Source organism: Alligator mississippiensis, chromosome 3 (genome assembly GCF_030867095.1).
Source record: "Alligator mississippiensis isolate rAllMis1 chromosome 3, rAllMis1, whole genome shotgun sequence".
Taxonomy (NCBI): Eukaryota; Metazoa; Chordata; order Crocodylia; family Alligatoridae; genus Alligator; species Alligator mississippiensis.
The window spans coordinates 218321820-218344052 of NC_081826.1; the positions used below are offsets into that span (position 1 = coordinate 218321820).

The 22233-nt window shown below is 44.6% G+C and overlaps 1 long non-coding RNA gene across 8 annotated transcripts in view; it reads right to left on the minus strand.

The window, feature by feature from the left end:
- The window catches only part of LOC109280822 (uncharacterized), a 195945-nt gene that overhangs the window by 57679 nt on the left and 116033 nt on the right, over positions 1–22233 (minus strand). Inside the window, exon 2 of one of the 8 annotated variants that reach the window (XR_009461035.1) lies at positions 13274–13372. The exons of the other annotated variants lie outside the window; for them this stretch is intronic. This is a non-coding gene — a long non-coding RNA (uncharacterized LOC109280822). The remainder of the gene's footprint in view (positions 1–13273; positions 13373–22233) is intronic. 8 annotated transcript variants of the gene reach the window in all.

Genomic DNA, 22233 nt, shown 5'->3' on the forward strand with positions numbered 1-22233 from the left:
AACAATGTTGAAATTGCAACTGTTTTGTGACATTGTTACTCTATTTTCTATCAGTTCTAATAAAAATGCCTATAAAAGCAGCCTATATAAACTTAAGACTATCAGACCAAATGATTTGTGAAAGGTTGTGCTTGATTTCAGTACTTAAGCAGTTGAAAGACAGCTATTAAGAATGTTAAAGGATTGACTTATCCACAGTGATCCATCTACTAGAGAATGCAGTTGTTCATCAACCACTATGGCAGGCATATGAAACTGGAGAAAATTGGTTTTGAATGCAGAGTAGCCAGTTTGGATCAGGATGCATAATAAGCAGACTCAGGGGAGACACACACACAGAGAAATCTATTTCTGGACACAACAACACAAGGCTGTTATGCTGATGAAGGAGGTCAGAGATAGGACTTTGTTCCTAAACAATGCAAGAATTGCCTTTAGTATTCTGTAACTAAGCTAAGGAGAGTCAGACTCTCAGGGCTTCTGCAAAGTATTCCAGTCAGTTATGGTGTGTAAACTGTATCTTTTATTTTAGCCTAATTTACAGACTTGCTTTTAAGAGAACAACTACTACTGTTGTGTGGCTATTTCACAAAGTCTGACCTCAAAACAGAGAAGCCTTTCAACACCTTTGAAGAGGTAGACAAGGCAAAAGGTGGAATTTACTATTCAATGGGCACATCTATGTATTTATTAATGTGCAGTAGTGACTGCCAATTTAGTTTAGTACTTGCTTAGAGAAGTACTAAGTAAATGCACGGTAACAGTTACTGCGCTGTAGCATCAGCGCACTTTTTTGTGATGCTTACTGTGCAGTAGCCTAATAGCACTATGCAGTAGAAGTAGAGTATTAGCACAGTTTTTGATCAGCACACTACTGCGCAGGGTTATTAGGCTACTGTGCAGCAAGCATTTCATGTAGATGTGCCCAGCCTTAGTCAAATGAGCATTGACAGTGAGAAATTTAAGTTGAAAAGGTTTCAATGAACTGCGCTGGACTTTGAAAGGGAGATGCCTAAATACTGAGTGGTCCTTAATAAAAGGGAGTGCTTGTGACAGTTTCATTGAGCTAAGAAGTTTTATCAACCTACTCACTATTTTTGTTTTTTGGGCCACAATGAGTTCTGAAATAAATTATGGCTGCTAATGTTCTTTCCCAGAACCAGAAACTAATTTTTGTAGCAAGGCTGGGCTTATTTTGCTTGAACATTTTGTTGTCACGCATCAGTTTGACAGCATTGCATTAGTATCACTCTATCAACAGAAACTAAGTTTAAAAGCTTGTAATTACTGTTTAATGTTTAATATTTACATAGTGCTTTACAAATCTCAAAGCACTCTAGAGGAAAAAAAATTACAAAAAGCAACAGTACATTGAGGGTGGGGAGAAAATGAAAGAATAATGCCAAGTCAGAAGGAATATGAAAAAAAGTGAAAGAGACATTTCAGAAAGATTTAAACTGGCAGCAAAATCTACATACTAGAATGCACGGTTAATATAGCAGCTCATTAATCTGTAATGCATTTTGCAATAACTGAATGAGAAAGATGCTCTAAAGCCAAATTTCACCCTCTTCACTAAGCAAGCAGAGACAGCTGGCTCTTGAAAAGGGCAAAGGCAGGGTAAGTTTGCATCTTAACCAAATCAGAGATGCATAAGCTTGCATAAGCAGCAGCTTACTCCATCAGGTGCTATAAAGGGACTGCAGAAAGCAGAGTTTTTAAATAGAGAGTGTTGACTTCACATGCATCAGATCAACACTTGGGATGCCAATATTGCATTGTTAGACAAGAGGGCATGATACAAAATTATATACACACAAACTACACAAACACCACTATGAGTTCACACACACACACACGTACACATACACAAACACATATTTTTGTGGCTGTGTGTTAACACTAGGGGGCGTTGGGGTAACTTGGTGCTTGGGGTTACTTAAGGTCAAGTGGCCTTGGGGTTACTTGAGGTCACAGGGGCTTGAGGTTACTCAGGGTCAATATACCCCAGAGTTACTTGGGATCACTTAGGGTTGGGGTTACTTGGGGTTACTGTGGCCCCTGGGGTTACTTAAGGTTACTGGGCCTTGAAGTTACTTATGGTTAATTAGAGTTGATTGATCAAAGAAAAAACTGAAAGCTGGCAGAGTGGAGGAGTGATGCCAGGGAGAAGCCAGCACAGAGACTGGAGCTGAAGTGAAGAGACTATGGGGAAGCTGAGAAGTAAGTGGGGAGAGAAGCTGGGGCTAGGGGTAGTCGGGCACTGGAGAGGGACTGCAGGGGAAGCCAAGGGAGGCTGCAGGAGCCAGGAACCAGGTCGAGGAGCTGGGAGTTGGGTTGGGGAGTCTGTGAGGGTGCCAGAGCCATATTGGGGTGCTGCGGGGGAGCTGCAGGTAGTGAGGAACTGGGTAGGGGCTGTAGGTGCTGGGAGCCGGGGGAGATGTGGGGAGCTGGGAACCAGGTTGGTGAGCAGCAGGGGAGCCACAGATGCTGGGAGCCAGACTGTGAGGGGAATAAGGAGAGGATGTAGGTGCTAAAACTGGATTGGGGCACTGCAGGGAAGCTGCAGGGAGCTGGGTCAGGGAGCTGGGAGCCAGGTTGGGGAACAGCAGGGGAGCCATGGATGCTGGGAGTGGGAGCGGGGGAATAAGGAGTGGCCCCAGGTACTGAAGCTGGATCAGGGTGCTGTGGGGGAGCTGTGGGTAGCTGGGAACTGGGTAGGGGCTGCAAGTGCTGGAAGCTGGATCAAAGCACTACAGGGGAGCTTTGGGGAGCTGGATCAGGGGGAATAAGGAGAGGCTCCAGGTGCCAGAGCTGGATCAGGGTACTGTGGGGGAGCTGCAGGTAGCCGGGAACTGGGTAGGAGCTGCAGGCACTGGGAGCCAGATCGGGGTGCTGTGGGAGAGCTGTGGGGAGCCAGGAGCCAGATCAGGGGGAATAAGGAGAGGCTCTGGGTGCCAGAGCTGGATCAGGGGGCTGTGGGAGACCTGCGGGCAGCAGAGAATTAGGTAGGGGAGCTGGGAGCTGGGTCAGGGAGCAGCAGGGAAGCAGCGGATGCCGGGAGCTGGACTGTGGGGGGGGGGGGGGAATAAGGAGAGGCTCCGGGTGCCAGACCTAGATCAGGGTGCTGCAGGGAGCCAGATTGGGGGAGAATAAGGAGAGGGTCCAGGTGTTGGAGCTGGATCGGGGTACTGCGTGTGCCAGGGAAAGAAGGTAGGAGCCACTGGAGACAGTGGAGGCAAGCCGGGAGGTCAGGGGACGCTGTGGGAGATATCAGGGAGGTCAGGGAGAAGCCAGAGGTGGTGAGGCACACTGGGGGAATGGAAAGAGGGAGATCAGGGAGAAGGCAAGGGCAGTGGGACACAAATGGACAGGGATTGGGATGAAGGCAGAGGCAGAGAGAGACAGGGATTGGGGAGAAGGCAGAGGTGGAGGACAGAGTGGGGGCTAGAGCTGGGAAACAAAAGAATGGGACCAGGAGGTCAGTGGAGAGGGAGAGAGAAAGCTGGAGCCAGGGGAGACAGAAGTGGCACAGAGGAAGGGAGGTCAGAGACATGGGGATTTAGTTGGGAGCCTGAACGAAGACAGAAACCAACTTGGGGTCAAGAATACCAGTTTTACTAGACAGGCAATGTACTATACAGCTCACAAAGTTATTGGTTCCTACACACACACAAGCACTCACACATGCACCCACACAATGGTAGCAGGAGAGAAAAAGGCTTGGTGGAGGGATTGAAGTCAAGGTGTGTAGGGACAGAGTCTAGGTCCTTTGGTTGGGAAAGAAAGGTGGGTAATAGCTACATATCCTGGGCTGTGAGTTGATCCTCGATGGCTAATCGGGGTCTTCTCCAGCAAGGTGTTGTTCAGAGGGGGTTGCTGGCAGGGCCTTTGGGTGGATAGGTGGTGTGGCACAGTGCTGGTCCAGATGGAGAGAGCATCCCAAGGAGATCACACTCTACCACCCCTTTATAGTTGTGAGCTACCTGTGTCTCCTATGGGAGGGACACGTCCAGGCAAGGACAGTCCTGCTCAGATACCTACGTGCAGATCGAGGTGTCCTCATTGTCTGGTAGGACACAATGGTGGGATTGCTGGTTTCTGTAGGGTCTTTGTCTTCTAAATGTTGGGTTTCTGTTCTGTTCCTGCGTGATGTCCATGGTTCTTGGGTGAGTCAATGCAAGGCAATGTTTCGGCCATTGAGTTGATGGTCCAGTCGTTGAGTTGATCATTCAGTAGAGGCCTGCTACCATTGCACCTCAAGCACCCTCATTCAAAAGCAGTGATTAGAATATAAAGGGTAGGGAAGGGAAATAAAAAGGAGGGGTAATTGCTAGGAGAAGCAAAGGAGGTAGGAGACACAAAAACAATGTACCGTATTTACTCAATTCTAGGATGAGGGTTCTCCCTCCCCCATTTATCATGGGGGGAAAATCTCTTCTTAGAATCAAGTATGGGACAGGGAGCAGGCAGCTGCTGTGGCTTGGGCTTTAGCCCAGGGTCATGGTCATAGCTATGGTTGCTGCCTGGGCAAGTGTGGGAAGGCTGGGGGAAAGGGGAAGCAGAAGCTGAGGAGAGGGGAGAGGTGGGAGCAGAGGCTGGGGAAGGGGCAGGAGAAGGAGCTGAGGCAGAGCAGGAAGGGGGGCCTGGGGCTGCAGTGTGGGAGGCAGAGGAACAGGCACAAGCAGGGGGAAGCTGCTTGACCTCTCCATACCACCTGCCCCCCCCCCCCCCATCTGCCCCCTGCAGTGGTGGGAAGGATGAATTAAAGATGACCCTCCAATAAATAGATTCTATACATGGCAATTTACAACAAATATATAAATTGTCCATACACAGAATATAATTATTGGGGGGTCGTCTTAGATTCAGGGTCATCTTAGATTTGAATAAATGCAGTAGTTAACCTATTGAGAGACATGGGGGTTATCAAAGCTAATCCAGATAATGTGATAAGAATCCTTGGTTTATACAAAATACTTAACAAAATCCAGATTTGGAAAAGGAATCAGTAATAGTGACATGACCTTTCCTTTGAAAAACCCAAAGGGGACTCAACAGTGAAACAGAGTGTCCCCCTCAGAGTGAAAAGGGTTAATAATTTAAATTCCAGCCCCTTATCCTTTCCCACTGCCCCGTTCCCAAAACTAGAAGTGTTGGCAAAGACCAAGAAAAGAGATTAAAAGTACAAGGAAGCAAGGTGAACACTCATTTTAAATGTAATATGCTAGTCAGCTCCTACCAAAAGAAATGTAGTGTATTCAACGGAACAGACAAGGATGTTCCAGCAGGATCTATTGAAGAAATTGCCTGGAAGATTTTGAAGCCTGTTATCCTCCACTTTCTGCGGTAAAACAAATCTAGTGGAATTAGGTCCATACACAAGGAAAATGACAGCACTGGTATAAAATAACCTCTTCTCATGGCAGCCTTTCTATGAAAGTATAATATGGGGTTAGGACACTGTAGATCACAAGGGGTTGGGAAGGAATGAATGGGCTGGAAGGGGATGGGAATGGGTAGCTGTACAAATCTTTTATAATTTCCCTCTGTAAAATGGTGACATGAAAACTCAGCCCAAAAGATCACAAAACATATTGAGATGGAAAAGCTGTGTTTTATTCTAGCTACAGAATACATTGAGGAAAATCTGAAAGAAATTTTATAAGTGAACCTTGAAAACCCTTTGGAAGACAATTTCCTTCTCCAGGTGTCGCTGCAGAAGAAGATAATATGGCCCATTATATTGAGAGAAACAGTTACCTAAGTATGTGGAAAGGGAAATAAATAAATTATTCTGAAAGTACCCCCAGAATGTTTTCTTTTACCGGCTTTTGTTATGGTAATTACCATATCTTTTTGCATACAACCCACATCTTTCCCCACAAACCAGCTCTTAGAAATTAGGGTGAATACTATATGCCAAAACAATGGATCCATATGGCTCTGTTGCTACTGCTCCCTGGCTGCAGAATTTCTAGACCCATGAGGAGGCCCTTGTCCAAGTTTCAGGGCCCTGCCATGAAAAAATTAAAAATGAAAAAAAGGACAGAGAGTTAGCTTAGTTCTTGCAAATCTGCAGGGTTAATCAAGAGGCCTCAGTTCTGTCTGTAATTCTACAGATGCTTTCCTATATAAGTTTGGATATATCACTTTGCCCATTTGCACATCTGTAAACTAAGGATGCATATCTACTTTTCAACCCTCAAATGAAAAGCAAATGAAAAAGTCAAGTTATTCTTATTATTTTATCTTTATTATTGCTATTTCTGAAATAGTATCTGTCTACTACTATTTTAATAGGTTACATTTTAATATAAATGCTATTTCTTAAAAATTACAATAAATATGTTCATAAGAAGCATTTGTTTTATTCCTAAGTGCTAATCAAATGTGCTTGCAGAAAATAAACTTGAAAAATAAACTAATTTGAAAAAGAAGAATGAAAATCCCTATTGTACATGATACTAGACATGAAGCTTCCATTAAGTGTAATGAGAATGACACCACTAAAACTCATTGCAATTATTTGAAAAAATTAGAAATAGAGTTTAAAATGATTGGTTAGTACCCAGCTTTCATATATTGTAAAGAATTTTAGACAAAAGTAAATCACATATTTGTACATAAGTTAAAAAATTCTCACGTTTGTTATGATATTTGTATTGTTGGGTGGGAAAACATAGCAGAATTGGCTAAATACAATTTCTAAGCTCAATTAGTGAAGGAAGGTGCTCTCAGACTTCCTTTACGTATGATTTAGACGGAATTTAATCAAAACAACCTTCACAGGTCTTTTAGAATTGGGTTTAACATTTGCTTCATAAAAACACCTATGGCTAAAAGACAAAGGCATAACATTTTTTTTTAAAGCATTAAGACTTTTTTAAATCAAAACTTAATAGTCACTTTTGTCTACTGGTAGATTTGGAGACTGTCTGTTCTAACTTTGGAATCATGAGTGGAACAACAGATATGAATATTGCCTGTGGCACAATAGTAGTAATTAAGATCTCAGTTATGAATGACATTTTAGGTTGAATTATATAATTGGAAATGAGAAAAAATCAGGAATTTTAGAACAGTAAAGCTAGATCAGGAGTCATAATAATTAACTGTAACTTAACTGTAACTGATACATGTTTCAGATTGATCTAATATAAAGAATCAAAATCCCAGATAATAAGTGAATTTCCTAGGAGAAGCTTTGCCTATCTTTTCAAATTTCCTTGCTGTTTGCATATTGGCTCACGCTGTTGTCATTATCTGTCTGACAATAATGCACCATTACCAACATGATGCATGGTATAAATGTGATCATATTTTTAGTCATTCTTTTAAAGTGGGGGTTATTATCTTTGGTTTTGTTCATTTTTGCTAAACTGAAACAGGTAATAGATACAGCATAAAGAAAAATTGAAGTTCAGTAACCATCTTATAGGAGATAAATGGTTCCAAGTGCTCTTACCATTATATTATGCTAAACTATGTAATCCAATTGCCATTTTCTAGATTACAAGTGATTTAACTGCCAAAGGAACCTAAATCATTTTTTTTGTCCCAATAGGTCAAATTTTCTTTATTGCCCCAGTAACGCTTTTTTGTAAAGGGGGAAAACAACAAACCCAAATCTCTTATTATGTGGTACATGCAAGAACTTTCAAATTCATAGGATTGGGATCAACAAAGCTGTTACCACCACTCCAGTGAAAAGGTACAGATCATACTGAAAAAAAAGTGCAAGCTTTAACAGATTCTGCAGTAGGGTTACTCAAAGTAAAAAGGTTTGTAGTAAGATCAAGGTTTTCATAATTCCTTTGGTTTCCTCTACTTGTTCTTATATGCTAAACATTATGTGGCTGAACCCATGTTATATGAGATACTATATCACCTGCACTGAATACCAAATCCATTCCAAAGCTTGATTTTTATCATGTAAATTGAAGTTGCAAAGATAAACAATAATGTGTACAGGAAAGAATGTCATAGGGCTATTGACCAAGGGTAATATGTAATATGTTCTGAATTTTTTAGCCAGAATTCAGGTGTGAATGTCAATTATTTAAGCATAATGAAAAGTCAGATAGGGAAAAGCATGAGACCTATTCTGCAAATAAATTCAGGGTTCAGAGCTGAACATCTCAGGGAGGGGTGGCACAAGGGTTTCCATGGAAAGATATGACATTTAGGTATGGGGGGTTATGTCTTAAGCCTGCCCACAATTATTTTATACACACAGGGTGTCTCTACACGTGCATTTACACCAGTTTAAATTTACTGCATACTGAGTGGGAATAGGCCAGCGTCCACACATGCAGGCATCAAAGCACATTAATGCTGTGTGTGGACTGACTTGGGACTACAGTTAGTCCCAGGCCAATCCACACACACAGTGTTACTACGCAGCAAGGCATCTACATGTGTGTTACTGCACAGTAACTAATCAGGCATAAATTTGATACCTGCATGATGCCTCAATCAAATTTACACTCATGTTGGAGTAAGACACCATATTTACTATGCAGCATGGGCATTCATGCGTAGATGTGCGCCCATACTGCGCTGTAATTTCAGTTACCATGCAATAAATGTGCATGTGTAGATGCAGCCAAAGGGGATGTGCAGATGAGCCTGCATGTGCCTCTTACCACATCTCAAAGCAGTTTAGGACATGGCAAGAGGCACACTGGAAACAAAAAAATGTTCCCCGTGCTGCAAATTTGCAGCGTGGGCTCAAAATTTGATACCTGAATATCCAGGTATGAAAATAAAAGAAAGGGGAAAAAAGCAGGGCAGGGCACAGTCCCTGACTATGCCCTGAGATAACCCAGGAGCCGGTCCTCCAGAGAGATGCTCTGGTTTCTGACAAGAGTGGCTTTATGGTGATCCTGCTGCTCCAGTATGTGGGGCATGAACCCTTAGCATGCTGGGGCAAGTTGAAGCGTGGCAAGGATCAGGATCCAGGCACTATCACGGGTAAGTAGGGACATGGGGCTGGGGGGAGGTTTATGGGTGTGGGTGGGTGTGGTGTGCGGAGTGTCGGGGGGATGGGAGGGTGAGGAGTGGGGGGGTGAGGAGTGGTGGGGGGGAAACATGCAGTCTGTGTGTGGGTTTGTGGAGGGACTTGAGCAGGGGCTGCCACACACCTGCCTCCCCCAGTGGCAGCAGCCAGCGCAACTGTGGCCTGGCTGCAGGTACAGCCAGTGGTGACATGGTGCTGTGTGACCTGGGCTTTGTACATGCTGAATTGACCTGGCCCGGCCCAGCCGAGCCCGCTAGCACACAACTTTGGACAGGACTGGGAAAGCCATGCACTAGTGGGTCAGGCTGGGCCGGGTCCATTCAGCATGTACAGAGCCCAAGTCACAAAGCGCTGTGTTGCTGCTGGCTGTGCCTCCAACTGGGCCACAGCCACGCTGGCTGCTGCCACCAGTGCCATGAAGGGGGAGGCAGGCATACAGTGGCCTCCGCTTGAGCCCCTCCACAAAGCATGCAGCCCACTAGTGCATGTTTGCACAGGACCAGGAGGTACGGCTCTGGGATGTGCAGCTCCTGTGCCTGGGCTGGGTTGACTCAGGTCGGGAACGTTTTCCATGAGGCTCAGGCTGCAATGCATGGTCACCTGAGCCTCATGGAAAATGTACCTGGCCTGCCTGACCTGACCTGGCCAAGGCCACGCAGCTAGAGCACCTTTGCACAGAAGCCGTGTGTCCCAGAGCTGCACCTCCTGGTCCACTGCAAAGGCACACTAGTGGGCTGTGCCAGGCTGGATCCCACCATGCACTTTCTCCCCCCACACACTGTGGGTCCAGCAGCACTGCCGCTGGAGGCAGGACGTGGCTTGACATGACATCTGGCCCCTGTGAGTGGCGCAGGGCCCCAGGTGACAGCTCAAGCAGCCCAGCACTGCCTGAAGGCATAGCTCCATGCCACACTGTACTGCGATGAGCTGGACCCGTGATGAGTGGCACAGGCAGTGTCATGTCTGAGGTGGCCAGGGCTGCGCCATGCCATGCCACTGGGGGCTCTGGCTGCAGTGGGCACTGAGCGCCTGACAGCTGCTGCTTCTGTGAGGGTGAGCTGTGGGCCTTGTGCGGGGAGGGTGGGCTGGGACACTTCAGGGAGTCTGGGGTCCTGTGGGGGAGGGATGGTGCCCAGTGGGGGGGCAGTCCATATGCTGTTTGAGGGGGTGCTGCACCATGTGATGGGGCAGGGGACCCACCCCTCCTGAACAGCTCCCCCACACAGTCCCCCCACTCCCCACATCCCTCCACACTCACCCACACATTCACATTCCCCACACCTCTTTCCACCCCCCACCTGCAAACCCCACATCCCCCCATTATGCATTCATTGTGCCCAGCTGCCAGACAGGATGAGACCTCCTGGCAGGAGCTGTGGCTGCAGGGGCAGCTGTCTGCACATCCTAGTTAGTGAAGAGCCCAGGGGAGCTCTAATTGTTCTATTATAAGAAAACTAAAAGCAAACATCAAAACATATAGATATTTAGAATTCATTTTATTATGATGATAAAGAAACACTGGTATGCTTCCAAATTGCTTTAGAACTGTTGCCCAACTGATTGGCCTCTCTCGCTGTGTGTGTGTGTGTGTATATATATATATATATATATATATATATATATATATAGCAGTCTTTTGTTTTCATTGTGGAAGAACATGGATTTTGGGGTATTTTAAAGAGTGAATTTGGGATTTTCTATCAGAGATTTTGCAGTTTTTAAATAGGGAACACCAGAATTCCTGCTAGTGAGGCAAGTGGCAGGACCCAGGCAGAGATGTCTGCTCAGGGCTGGCACCTGGGACACAGATGGAGGTGGCTGACCTCTTTGCCACTTGGGGCCAGGAGGACGTGCTTTGACAGTTCAAAGCAGGCCACCGTACTGCAAACATCTTCCAGGCAATAGCTGTTGAGATGGCAGGGGGGCAACACACATGGCAGTAGTGCCACACAAAGGCCAACTGTGCAGCCACAGCCCACTGGCAGCCCCCATGCAGCCATGCAGTCCCCATCTGGGTCTGGCAGGTGTGTAGCCTTGGAGCCACATACTGTTGCAGGTGGCAGCAGGTCATAGCCAGGCAGCAGCCCCCACTGTCTAACTACTGCAGCAGGTAGATGGTACATGAAAGTCTCCTGAGAGCAATTAGCCCTGAGCTACTTGCCAGGGCAGCTTTTTATACTGCTGGAGACAGCACAGGTGCTGGCCCCAGGCTCTAGTTCCCCCTGGCTGCAGATCTGGGAGGAGTTGCACAGGGTTATTTTGACCCAAGTGGCACAACTTGCCCCACACCAAAGTGCTTGTCTGGGCATGTCCACTGAGGCAAAAATCCCTTATTCAAATTTGTGTCATTCCTATTCAAGCTGCTGCAAGCGCACGTGCCTGCATGTGTGGACGCACCCACAGAGTCTTTTAGATGCACTTAGTATGCACTGTATATGGTCCACTACATCACAGAACCTTCCTTTGCCACCTACTAACTCCCTATCAGCCTATGTCTCCCTACTCAGAAACCCCGCAAAGAGTTAAGTTCTGTATAGTGCCCTTCAGAAAGCACAGCACAACAAGATCAGTATTAGAAAAGAGAGCATAAAAGTAGTCTTTAAAATAGATAAATCTGACCTTTTCCCCTCAAATATTTGAACTCAATTTTCATTTGTGGTAAGGCCTTTAGCACTAGCAGGGGATAGTGGTGGGAAATTAAAAATGCATTATATTACATCAATCTGCATTAAAGCTATTTAATATTGACAGAGCAGCATATGGGGGTGTCCATGTAAATGAAAATCAGGTCTTTTATTCTCTGTTCTCAGGTGTCTTTCTCTCCCTGCATCAGCAGATCTTTCCTGTTTCTGCCATACATACATCTCATATTGCTTTTTCTTTAGCAGTAATGTAACTATGGAAGGGTGATCAGGACAGCAGCATGAGCTGCAGACATGGTGAGGAAGGGTGGGCAGAAAACTAATAGCACCCAGCTACCCTTTAGTATTTTATTGTAACCTCCTGCACTTATCTTTAGTCCCTGCCAGGTTCTGTCTTTCCTTGTGATTCATTTGCTTCATTTCCACGCTTCCTGCAGTCCTTCTCATATGATCTTCCTAATGCCAAAGACCTCTTTGTTATGTTGCCAACACTTGCCTAGGTGTAGCACAACAAAAGGCTTGACTATTCCCTGATTCCTGCCACTTCCAAGCCATGTATATCTGCAGGCAAGCTTCAAACCTGACCAGTCTCTTATGGGAGGACATGGATGGGGTAAGCATGGACTTGTCCCGACTAGGATATTCTGCTTCTGTATAGGCAAATTGTGACAGCCAGAACCAGAGGGATTAATAAGCAATAAATATGTGCTTCTTAGAGGCAGTTGGTATTTTGCCTAAACAGGTAATATTAGTTAATATAAAGCTTGTAAGTTTGTAAACCGCAAATGTAACTTGTCTGTCATAAGTTTAACCAAAATGATAAAATTAACTGTTCGTGGAACTGACTGGGCCCCATAGGCAAAGCTGTAGATGCAAGATTAGCTGACCTAACGGTTTCTGCTCAGGGTTCAGCTTTAACGATAAAAAAATGGATCCAACTGCCTGGCACACCCAACACATTCCAGGAAAGCATATTCAAAGAAAACCTAAAAGGGGTTGGGGCTTAGGTGGAGCAATGTTAATTTCAAACCTAAAGGTGCTGCATTGTAATTTGCTTATTGGATAAACCCGAGTCTAGGTAGTAACCTTTTATGATAATTTTTAACACCTTTCAATCCCATAGGGTAAAAGCTATAGGGCAACATTGTGAGTGACTCTAAAGCCAACAGATTAGCATAAGACTAGGTATAAAAAGCGCATGCATCAGGTGACCAGCAGGAAGGAGGGAACAGAATGGTCATTTCTGTTCCACGCCTGGACCCTGGACTCCCGATGTGAGTGAGGATCAGATCCTGATCAAGGGATCTTCCCCGGTAATCCCTCTGAAAGCATCGATCGGGGACGCCTGACTTCGCTGGAATCACTTGACGCATACCTGGCATTGAGGGACTATTGATAAGTTGCCAACCCATGTCTGTCTATCTGTTGTTTTGAATAGCCCAGTGGCTAATACCCTCACAGTGCCCAGTTGGCCTGCAACAGAATTGATCTATTTGTTGTTATATATATCTGTTATTATTTACTATTAGCTCTTAAATACTGCATTATCTGCTTATTGTATTTATCTTTCTGTTAACTGTTGTGTATGTGCAAGCTATAATAAATTTACCTTTACTTCACTCCCAACTTTGCCGCCTTGATCTGAAACTGAACCAAACAGCCCAGTTGGCCTGTGATAAAATCGATACGCTCATAGTGCCCAGCTGGCCTGTGACAGCAAATGCAAGAGAAATGAGTGTTGAATGACTGACAAATTCATGAAAGAGATAAAATTGAAACATATTAATTGTGTAGGAAACATTAAGAAGAGCAAGACTGGTACAACAAAAAACACCAGTATCTAGATTTGCAGGAACACTTTGGCTTCTTTTGACAGTTTTCTGATGAAACAGGTAAACAAGCATAACTTATAACAATGTGATTCCACTTGACTGAAACATTTGGTGCTGGCCATTGTTAGAGATAGGATTCTAAGTTAGAGGGTTCCTGATCTGATCTAGTATGGCAATCCTAACTGTTCCTACAGCAGAGACAGCAAATAGCAAAAGTAAGCATCCACCATAAAAAAAACTGATGGTCAAAGCCATGAAGCGAGGGATATCCTTGATGTGGAAACAAGGTCATAACAGGCTGCTCTAGCTGTCACCTGCCATTCTAAGCTACAACTCTATAAAGCATAACTGGTTACTACACATGCTCTGGCAACATAGCCTGCACCTCTTGTCTCCTCCCCCTCTTCCTACCTCAAATCACATAAACTAGTTTGAATTAGGGAGATTCTAATTCCCTTCTGGCCCCTTCTATACATTTTAGGTATTGTGCAATTAATGGGTTAATTGCATAATTACCTGGAGACCAGCAACACATGCAAAGTAACTACCATACAATAAAATACTCCAACTAGCTAGGCAGTTAGACCTTTAAAATGTGTACTAACTTTACCGATGGTTGCTAATGAGCTTTAATATGCACATGTAGCAGGGTCTTCCTGCACTTGCAGTAAGTCATGATGGGATCTAATGTGCAATTGTATGAATTGTGCATTACATCCCATCAAACCTTTAGACCTGTACATGTAAAGGAGATCTCTGATTCACACTAGTGGAAGTGAACAGGTGTATAGGGGGCCCCTGATTTACACCTTTTCATCTTAATATACCAATGTACTAGGCCCTGTAAAGTAAGAGGCAGTCCATGACCTGGACTGTCTAAATAGAATATCTAAATATTCAACTCTGACAAAAATAGATGGGAGAGGAAACCAAGAGCATAACAATTTACCTAAGGTTAAAAATCATGTCAGTAGCAGATCCAGAAATTGCAGCCTAGAACCCTATCTATAAGATCATGTAGCCCACTGACTTGCTTTTAGGATTGTATCCTAGCTTTTCTTGTAATAGAATAATCTGAAAGTTTTATATATGGGTTTTTCAGTTCATTGAAATATAGTCCAAGACAAAAACATTGATAAAAGTAGCGTAAAAATGCTTACCATCCATTAGACACCCACCCAGCGCATAAGACATTCAAATAAGTTCAATCAAGCCAATTTGCATACAGTGCACACAATAAGGGCATGCAATTTGCACATTTTATTATAAAGTAAAAGCACTTCTCATGTCAGCATTCAAAGCCTTTTAAAGCGAAGTTCCATGCACAGTGAGTATTTCACAGGAAAGACTGTAGGATAGATAGTATTCATAAAATACACTTTACCTAAATTGGTACTGTCTTTAGTAATAAACACGTCTGGAATAGATGTTGACAAGTGGAAATTATATTAAAAACTATGCATGAATTCAACATATTCATGGCCATGTTACTGTCATTTCTATTTCTTATTATATCTTAGCCACCTAAATAAAGCACATTTGCCCTAAATTGAAATTTAAAATATTGAACCCAACTCAACCCATTTTACTCATCTGCTTCTCCCAGTGACTTAAATGGGAATCTTATCTTAGAAAGGGTAGTAGGATCCGGATATTATTTATATAGGTATACAGCCAGCAGATGTCAAAGTCTTTGCCTCAATTTGAACATGTTTTCATACAAAAAATCCCCTAATTTTATGTTTGTCAGGAGCTGGTAGAGCTACTGTTTCTAAGCTTCAACCCTATTTACCTTTTAAAGAAATAATATTGAAGCACAGAAGCACATTAAGGGTCAGATACTCAGATGGTGCACACTCTCATAGTTCTATTGAAGTCAAGATAACTATGACAATTTAAACCAATCAAAGACTTACCCTAACAGCTAATTACATGAGTGCATGTGCATGGATGTATACTTGCACACACACATGCACATACACGTGTGAGCGTGTGCACACAGACACACAATTCACACCTGAATTAAACACATTTTCCTCAAGTACATCATTGTTCTGGAATGCAAAGTTTGAAAAGCTTGCCATAGAGAGAACAAGTTTTCCTCATGATATTTGTGCTTATCATTCTGTAAATATATGTAAATATAGAATCTGTGTTTGTGTGTTACACTAAGTTATTAATGTTGAATCTGTCTTAAATTCCGGGTGTGTCTACAAGACATAATGGGTATGTCTACACGTGTATTAACCCAATTTAAGGGGCATTAAGGGCACGTGTCTACACGTGCGCACCCTTAATGTACCTTAAAAATGGTGAATTTAGGCTAATCCCACCTAAATTCAATATCTGCATAAAGCAAGTATCAAATTTGGATGCAATTACAGTTCCGATTTCTGCTGCCACAAAATCCTGTCCCCAGCCAGTTTGTTCAGAGAGTTCTTGTTCCTGTCCCCTCCTGGAACCTCTACCTACTAGTCCTTCTCTCTCAACCTGACTTCCACCTGCTTTTCCCTATGCTTACAATACCTGTCCCACAAGGCCCATTTGCTAATCATTGGGTACATCTACCCAAGCCATTAATGCACAGCAATAAACTGAAGACCTTATTGTTCCACAGTTTATTGCTCCTAAGAAGCTCCTGGGCACACTGTTTACACATGTACCCAGACAGCAGTACATTGAGCCAGGTCACATCAACCCTATGTAGCAGGGAACCCCCGGGGGTCAGCCTGCCAGCCTGGGGCTGCTCTGACAGGGCTCAATGTGCTGTGGAGGGGCTGGCTGGGGCACAAGGATGTTTCCATGAGGGGCTAGCCAGCAGGCACCCTCCTCACTGAAGCACCCTCATGTCTCAGCCACCTGGGTCAGTATCTACATGTGCACTGCTAAGCACAAAAAAACTCTGCATCAGGGTAGGATTTGTATTTACAAGTCCTACCGTGTTGCGGAGTTTATTAGTTTCTTGTACCCAGATAATTCTGTTTCTCCCTCTGTATCTTCTTTCCTCATTAAATTAGCGTTCTCTCCTTCCTCAGTTCCTTGTCACAGCCCTGCTAATTTTCCATGTCTCTTGCTCAATTTCTGCTATGGCTTCTCATATGGCTCTATCTTGTTCCCAGACCCAATCTCTCCCTGCCCCAACTTCCAGCCCCAGATTCCCTCTCTCTCCCACCACTCTCCAGACCCAGTTTCCATTCTCCCTCTTCAGGATCCTTGTCCTCAGTTCCTATGAGATACTGCTCCGCCACATATGTATTGCACAAACCAAATTAAGCACTATGGGCTTTTTTACACATGCTCCTTGGGGGGGAACAGGGGAGGACTTTAGGTTAGAGCAGCTCTGACTAAAGCACCTGGAGCATCTCATGTATCAGCATATCTGTGCTTCAAAATGGTGGCAGCGGCACTTTATCTAAAACTCATCAAACAAGCTTTAGTTAAAGTGCCCCCACTGCCATTTTGATGTGTGGGGATACTGATGCATGAGATGTGGAGGCTGGCTGGAGCACATTAATTGGCATGCTTCAGCAGACTCAATCAATCACCCCATTACTTTAGGTGAAAAGGAAAATAGGAATTTACAAAATAACTCCAGATTCAAGGCATTAAGATGCATCACAGAAGAACAATTCATAGAAAAATTCAGGGGTTTTGACACAAAATCATTAGACATTTGAATAGGAATTTATTTAATCCTATGTATTTTCTGGGAAAACTTAGAGGCCAAGTTCATTTAGGAATGAATTTTTAAGGGAAATGTTTAGCTTACTTTTTATGGAGGTCAGTGGCACTGGAATTTTGGAATGGATATAATTTTAATTATAGTGGCAGGAGAGGGCAGTGCCATAACAAATGAACAAATGGGAATGATGCCAAGGATGAGGGCCAAATGGCTTGCCTCCCTCAGGAATCTTAAAGTGGAACAGTGTTTGCTGTGAAAATAGGATACATGACAGTAATTAGGGCTGTTGATAGGAAGCTTTTTGGAGCTTTTTCCTCCCAAAACATTTCGCAATTTTAGTCAAGGCTATGCTGGAGAATTCTAAATACTGTAGACTATCAGTCTGTTTATAAATTCCTCCAGGCTTTTTTTGACAGCTCATTCAGTAGTGCTGACCAACACAAATTATGTACATTTTTAAGCCATTCAACTACTTGGCAATGTTTTATCAAGGAGGTTTGTCTGATGAAACTGAAGTATTAACAACTAGCCAGTTTGGTTTATCTGTGTCTTTATAAAGAGAAGAGCTTCAAAGAACCTTATGTGGCAGTAGAACAGGAAAATGAAAGCCTGGAAGCATTCATGTATATTCTTGGCACTCCCACTGTCTCATATAGTTTCAGGCAACCCATTCAACTTCTTTGTGCCACAACTTTCTTCATCTGCAAAACAAATCTAATACTGCATATTGTCGCCACTGAGAGCCGCGGCACGGGGTTCAGGGCCTTAGGAGCCCTAGTCGGCGGGCGGGTACTTGTGACGCTTGGAGTGGAATCAGGTACTCAAGCGTTTTGATTGAACAAAAAAGAGTGTTTACTAACACTGCTTGTACAGTGCAGGCCAGAAGCTTGCTTTGATTACAGTTGTAAACAAAACTTGGGTCGAGCAGAAATTACAAAGTTCGTTTGGTCAGTCTGCAAATGTGTTCGGGGTGTTCGAGCCAGCAGTCGTCTTACGTCTCGGGTGGGGGCGTGCTAGGCCCCTTTGGGTCGGTGACGGGGAGTCCTTAGTAGTTGATCAGGCTGCTAAGTTCGCTCTGAAACACGGGTGGAGTTTGCTAGGCTCCACAGTGTACTCAGAGCTCTCCATGAGGTGTGTGTGGAGTTCTCCAACTTGGGCAGAAACTGCTTCAACCTCTTATATGGCTAGCAAGCCAATCGCTGGTCACCACGTAGGAATAATTTAAAACTGGCCAATAATAATGTGAATTTGCATATGAGTGGCGGGAACTTTTTTCTAAACTGTAATTTTCCACTATTGTAGCATTTGGTTACTGGGTTCAGGCATAGCGGAATTTTCCTCCATGACCTAGTTACTGCCACCAGAATGACTGACATCAAAACTATGCCATATGTATCGAACCCATGGAATTTTCCTCTGTGCTATGTCATTTCTCCTCTGGGCTATACCAATTCTCCTTTGTGCTATACCAATTCTCCTTTGTGCTATAGGCATCTAATTAATGGGTTCTGACACATATCACAGGAAAGATATACATGATAACAAGACACCTCCCTTTCCATCCAAATGGAGAGGAAACAGGATGATTCTTTAGGAAGCTGGGCTGGATCATGGCCCTTGCTAAAACAGTGTAAAGTTGCCATAACATCAGCTTAACAGGTTACTGGAAGATTTAGCCATTGTGAAGGTCTTCACAATGTAGGATAGACTACCAAAGTGATCTCATCCTTTGGAAACTGGTACAGGTAGTATGCCCAGGGAGAAAGGATATGAGTGGAATATCTCTATGCCCAAAAGTGCACTTTTGGGTCCATGCATTGCTGCAGTGAAGAATTAGTCCAGCTCCTGGACAGGCCCAGAATCAAAGGCAATGGAAGTTAAGAAAGTACCCTTGCTTCATGGATTTGAGCTGTGTTGGGTACTACTCAGATGCTGATCTAGACAGGGACAGTTATATAACATACAATTTTGCTAAGAAGGTTCTTTCATTGTAGATACCATTGGTAGAACATTTAACTATGGAAGCCAAGGGAGAATGTAATTTAATTTAATAGAAACCACCCTTGCTTTAAAAAGTTATAGGGGAAGACAATTCTATTTAATAGAGGTTATAGCTTACAAATATCCATCGTATTTCACAAATAAAAATACTTTGAAAAAGACAACGTATTCAACACAAATGCACCTTTTTTCTATGCAGTCCCCCATGCTATGGTGTGACAGAAAGGAAACTAAAATCCTGCTGTTAGGACCCACTTGCTTTTCTCCCTCTTCCTCTCCATTGGATATGCATAGCCATCTTCAATAGCTCTGGTAGTAGTTACCGGCATGCTCCACTCCCCACTTCACCATGTAATGATCCTCAGCCCGGTTGTCAAACACAATTATTTCTCTGGGTAACAATATGAAAGGCAGCTGCAGCAAGCATGGAGGTCAGGCAAAGCAGGCCACGGACGCTATGGCACCTGCCTCTTGCACGCAAAGACAGAACAAATTACAACATTTGTCGCCAAGGAACTAAGCTGCAGCACCATGTGGGATGGTCTCACAAGCACCATTTTCATCATGTGCATGGGTATATCTTTTCAAATCTAGAGCAGGGAACAGATGTTTCATCAAAAGACACATTTAAAATAAAGATAATTATACAGTAAGAAGCTTAATTACATAGGATTATTCAGGTCCACTTAATTGCCTGACAGTCTGAGAGCCTCCCACATATTTGTGACAGAGGCACCCATCTCTTATTGGGTTACCAAACTCCTTGATTGCTTCAGGACAAATGTAGTTACTTAGTAATTCAGTTAATATCAATTCCTGATATCCGGCTGGAAGGAGGAAATGTAAGTAATCTTAGCAAGCAATAACATATTGTCTTATTCCTATAGGCATTGTATTCTGTTCCATAAAATATTAATAAGTTGAACTACTAAAACAGAAGCAAAACTGAATGCTATTATTGTAATAAACTTAGCTGAGCATTAATCATACTTGAAACATTTCAGATATATTAAACAATAAAAAATCCTTTGATTGGGTTGACCAAATACCAAGGAAACCTGGGGATCACTTATTTTAAGGCCTTTATCTTGATCTTGCACTTGGCTTTCCATAAGTAGTTATCTCTTTCATCCCTGTCTCCATATACTCTCACATTCTGCTTGACTCATGACCAAAAGAATTGCAGTACCATAAAAAAGTACTGGTTTTTTTCTTCCTGTTACCAGGAAAAAGTGTCTTTAAAAATCTGGTCACATCATCTCTGACTAAACCATAATGGCTACATCTACATGAGGTGCCTAAATGCGCAGTAGCCTAGTTTACTGCACAGTAAGAGCACACATTTACACATGTGCATGCTTACTGAGCAGTGAAAACCCTTAATTGTTTTCAGGATTAAGTAACAGGATTAGTTACTGCACAGTAACAAATGTGTAGACGTGACCTGGGAGCAAGTCTGCTCTCAGGTCTGCCCTGCCACTAGGGGGCTGGCCTCAAGCTAGCCCCAGGGCTCCAGGCTGGCAGCCTCTCCTGGCCCAGAGCTGGGCTGCCTCTATGGCAGCCCCTGTGTCAGGCTTTAAAAGCCTACAGACATTTTGAGCTACAGCATTTTGAGCCCTGGGGAATACCACCAGGGAGCCTGAGGGCACTCCAGGCCCCTGTGTCCCCCCTGGGCAGGCCACAGCCTAGTTGTGCCAGCCTGCCTGCACCCCCATGAAGCTGCCAGGACCATGCCATCCAGGCCCACAGGCTGCAGGCTGCCGTAGCCTCTGGCTAGGCCTGTCAGTCCCCCAGGCCCAGCTTCAGGCAACTTCTGGGCAGTAGGTGGCAGCTTCACCTGCCCACAGTGCACATCCAGCAGCCTGTCTGGAGTCTGCAGGTGCTGTGGGGCATTGCCTCTCCCACATGGCTGCCAGTCCCATGCCATTCCCCTGCACTGGGCACTGAGGCCTGGCAGCACTGGGACAGCCACACAGAGAGCCAGTGCAGAATCCCAGATGGCATCCTTCCCACTCAGGCCTGTGCCCATACCTGTGCTTACCACCCAGGATCCCAACTGGTCCAAAGAGGAGACTAGCAACCTCATGGTGCAATGGGGTGAGGTGGAGGTGCAGTGCCAGTTCAAGTGGGGCGGGCACTCCAATGCCCACATCTATGGGGTGCTATCAAGCCAGATGCCGGAGCACAGACACAACTATGTGGTCAGCACATCAGTGCTGCATAAAGGTCAAGGGTTTGCAGGCATAGTGGGTCACCGTGACTGACCACTATTGCCAGTCCAGTGGTACCCATAAGTCCATGCCTTTTATGCGGCAACTATACACCATCCTTATGCCCTGGGACACAGGCCACAGCCATGCCGTCTACAGCAGCATGGGTGGCCTGCCTGAGTCCCTGCCCCAGCCTTGCACCTCCAGTGACACATCACCAGAGGAGGGCCCCTTGGACGTCCAGCAGCCCATCCTGCTGAGCTCCCTGGCTGTAGTCTCCAGCCAGTCAGTGTGGTAGGCCAGCAGTGCCAGCACAGTGGGAGCATGGGGCAGTGGTCATCACTTCTAGGGGCAGGGGCTGGAGCAGCCGTAGTGCAGGGAGGCAGAGGTGGTGAAGAGAGTGCTGCCATGTGCTGTTCTTGTGCTGGGCACACTGCTCCTGGCCAGGGAAGTGGCTGGCCAAAAAGCAGTGTGCAGGGCTGTCTGTTGAAGAGGCTGCCAGCTGCCAGCAGCTGCGGCCAGCGCCTGGAGCTCGCCCAGTGGTGGCAGGGGCCCATTGCAGGGCGGCAGGAAATTGGGTGCTAAAAGAAGCAGATTTGCTGCCTAGTCCTTGCGTGAGTAGAAGCCTGTCTTGGAGCACTTCATCTGCAGAGGTTTACACCTGAGTAAACAGAGCCAAGATCAAATGCACACATAGACATGCCCATTGTGTATTTCACATCTACCTATGACACAACTATTTTAAACCATTAAAGAGTAAAGATGGTCAGGAATTTTTACAGCAAATGCTGATTTGTCAAAAACAAATGGTTTCTCCCCTTCCTCCTCCCCGCCTTTTAGTTTT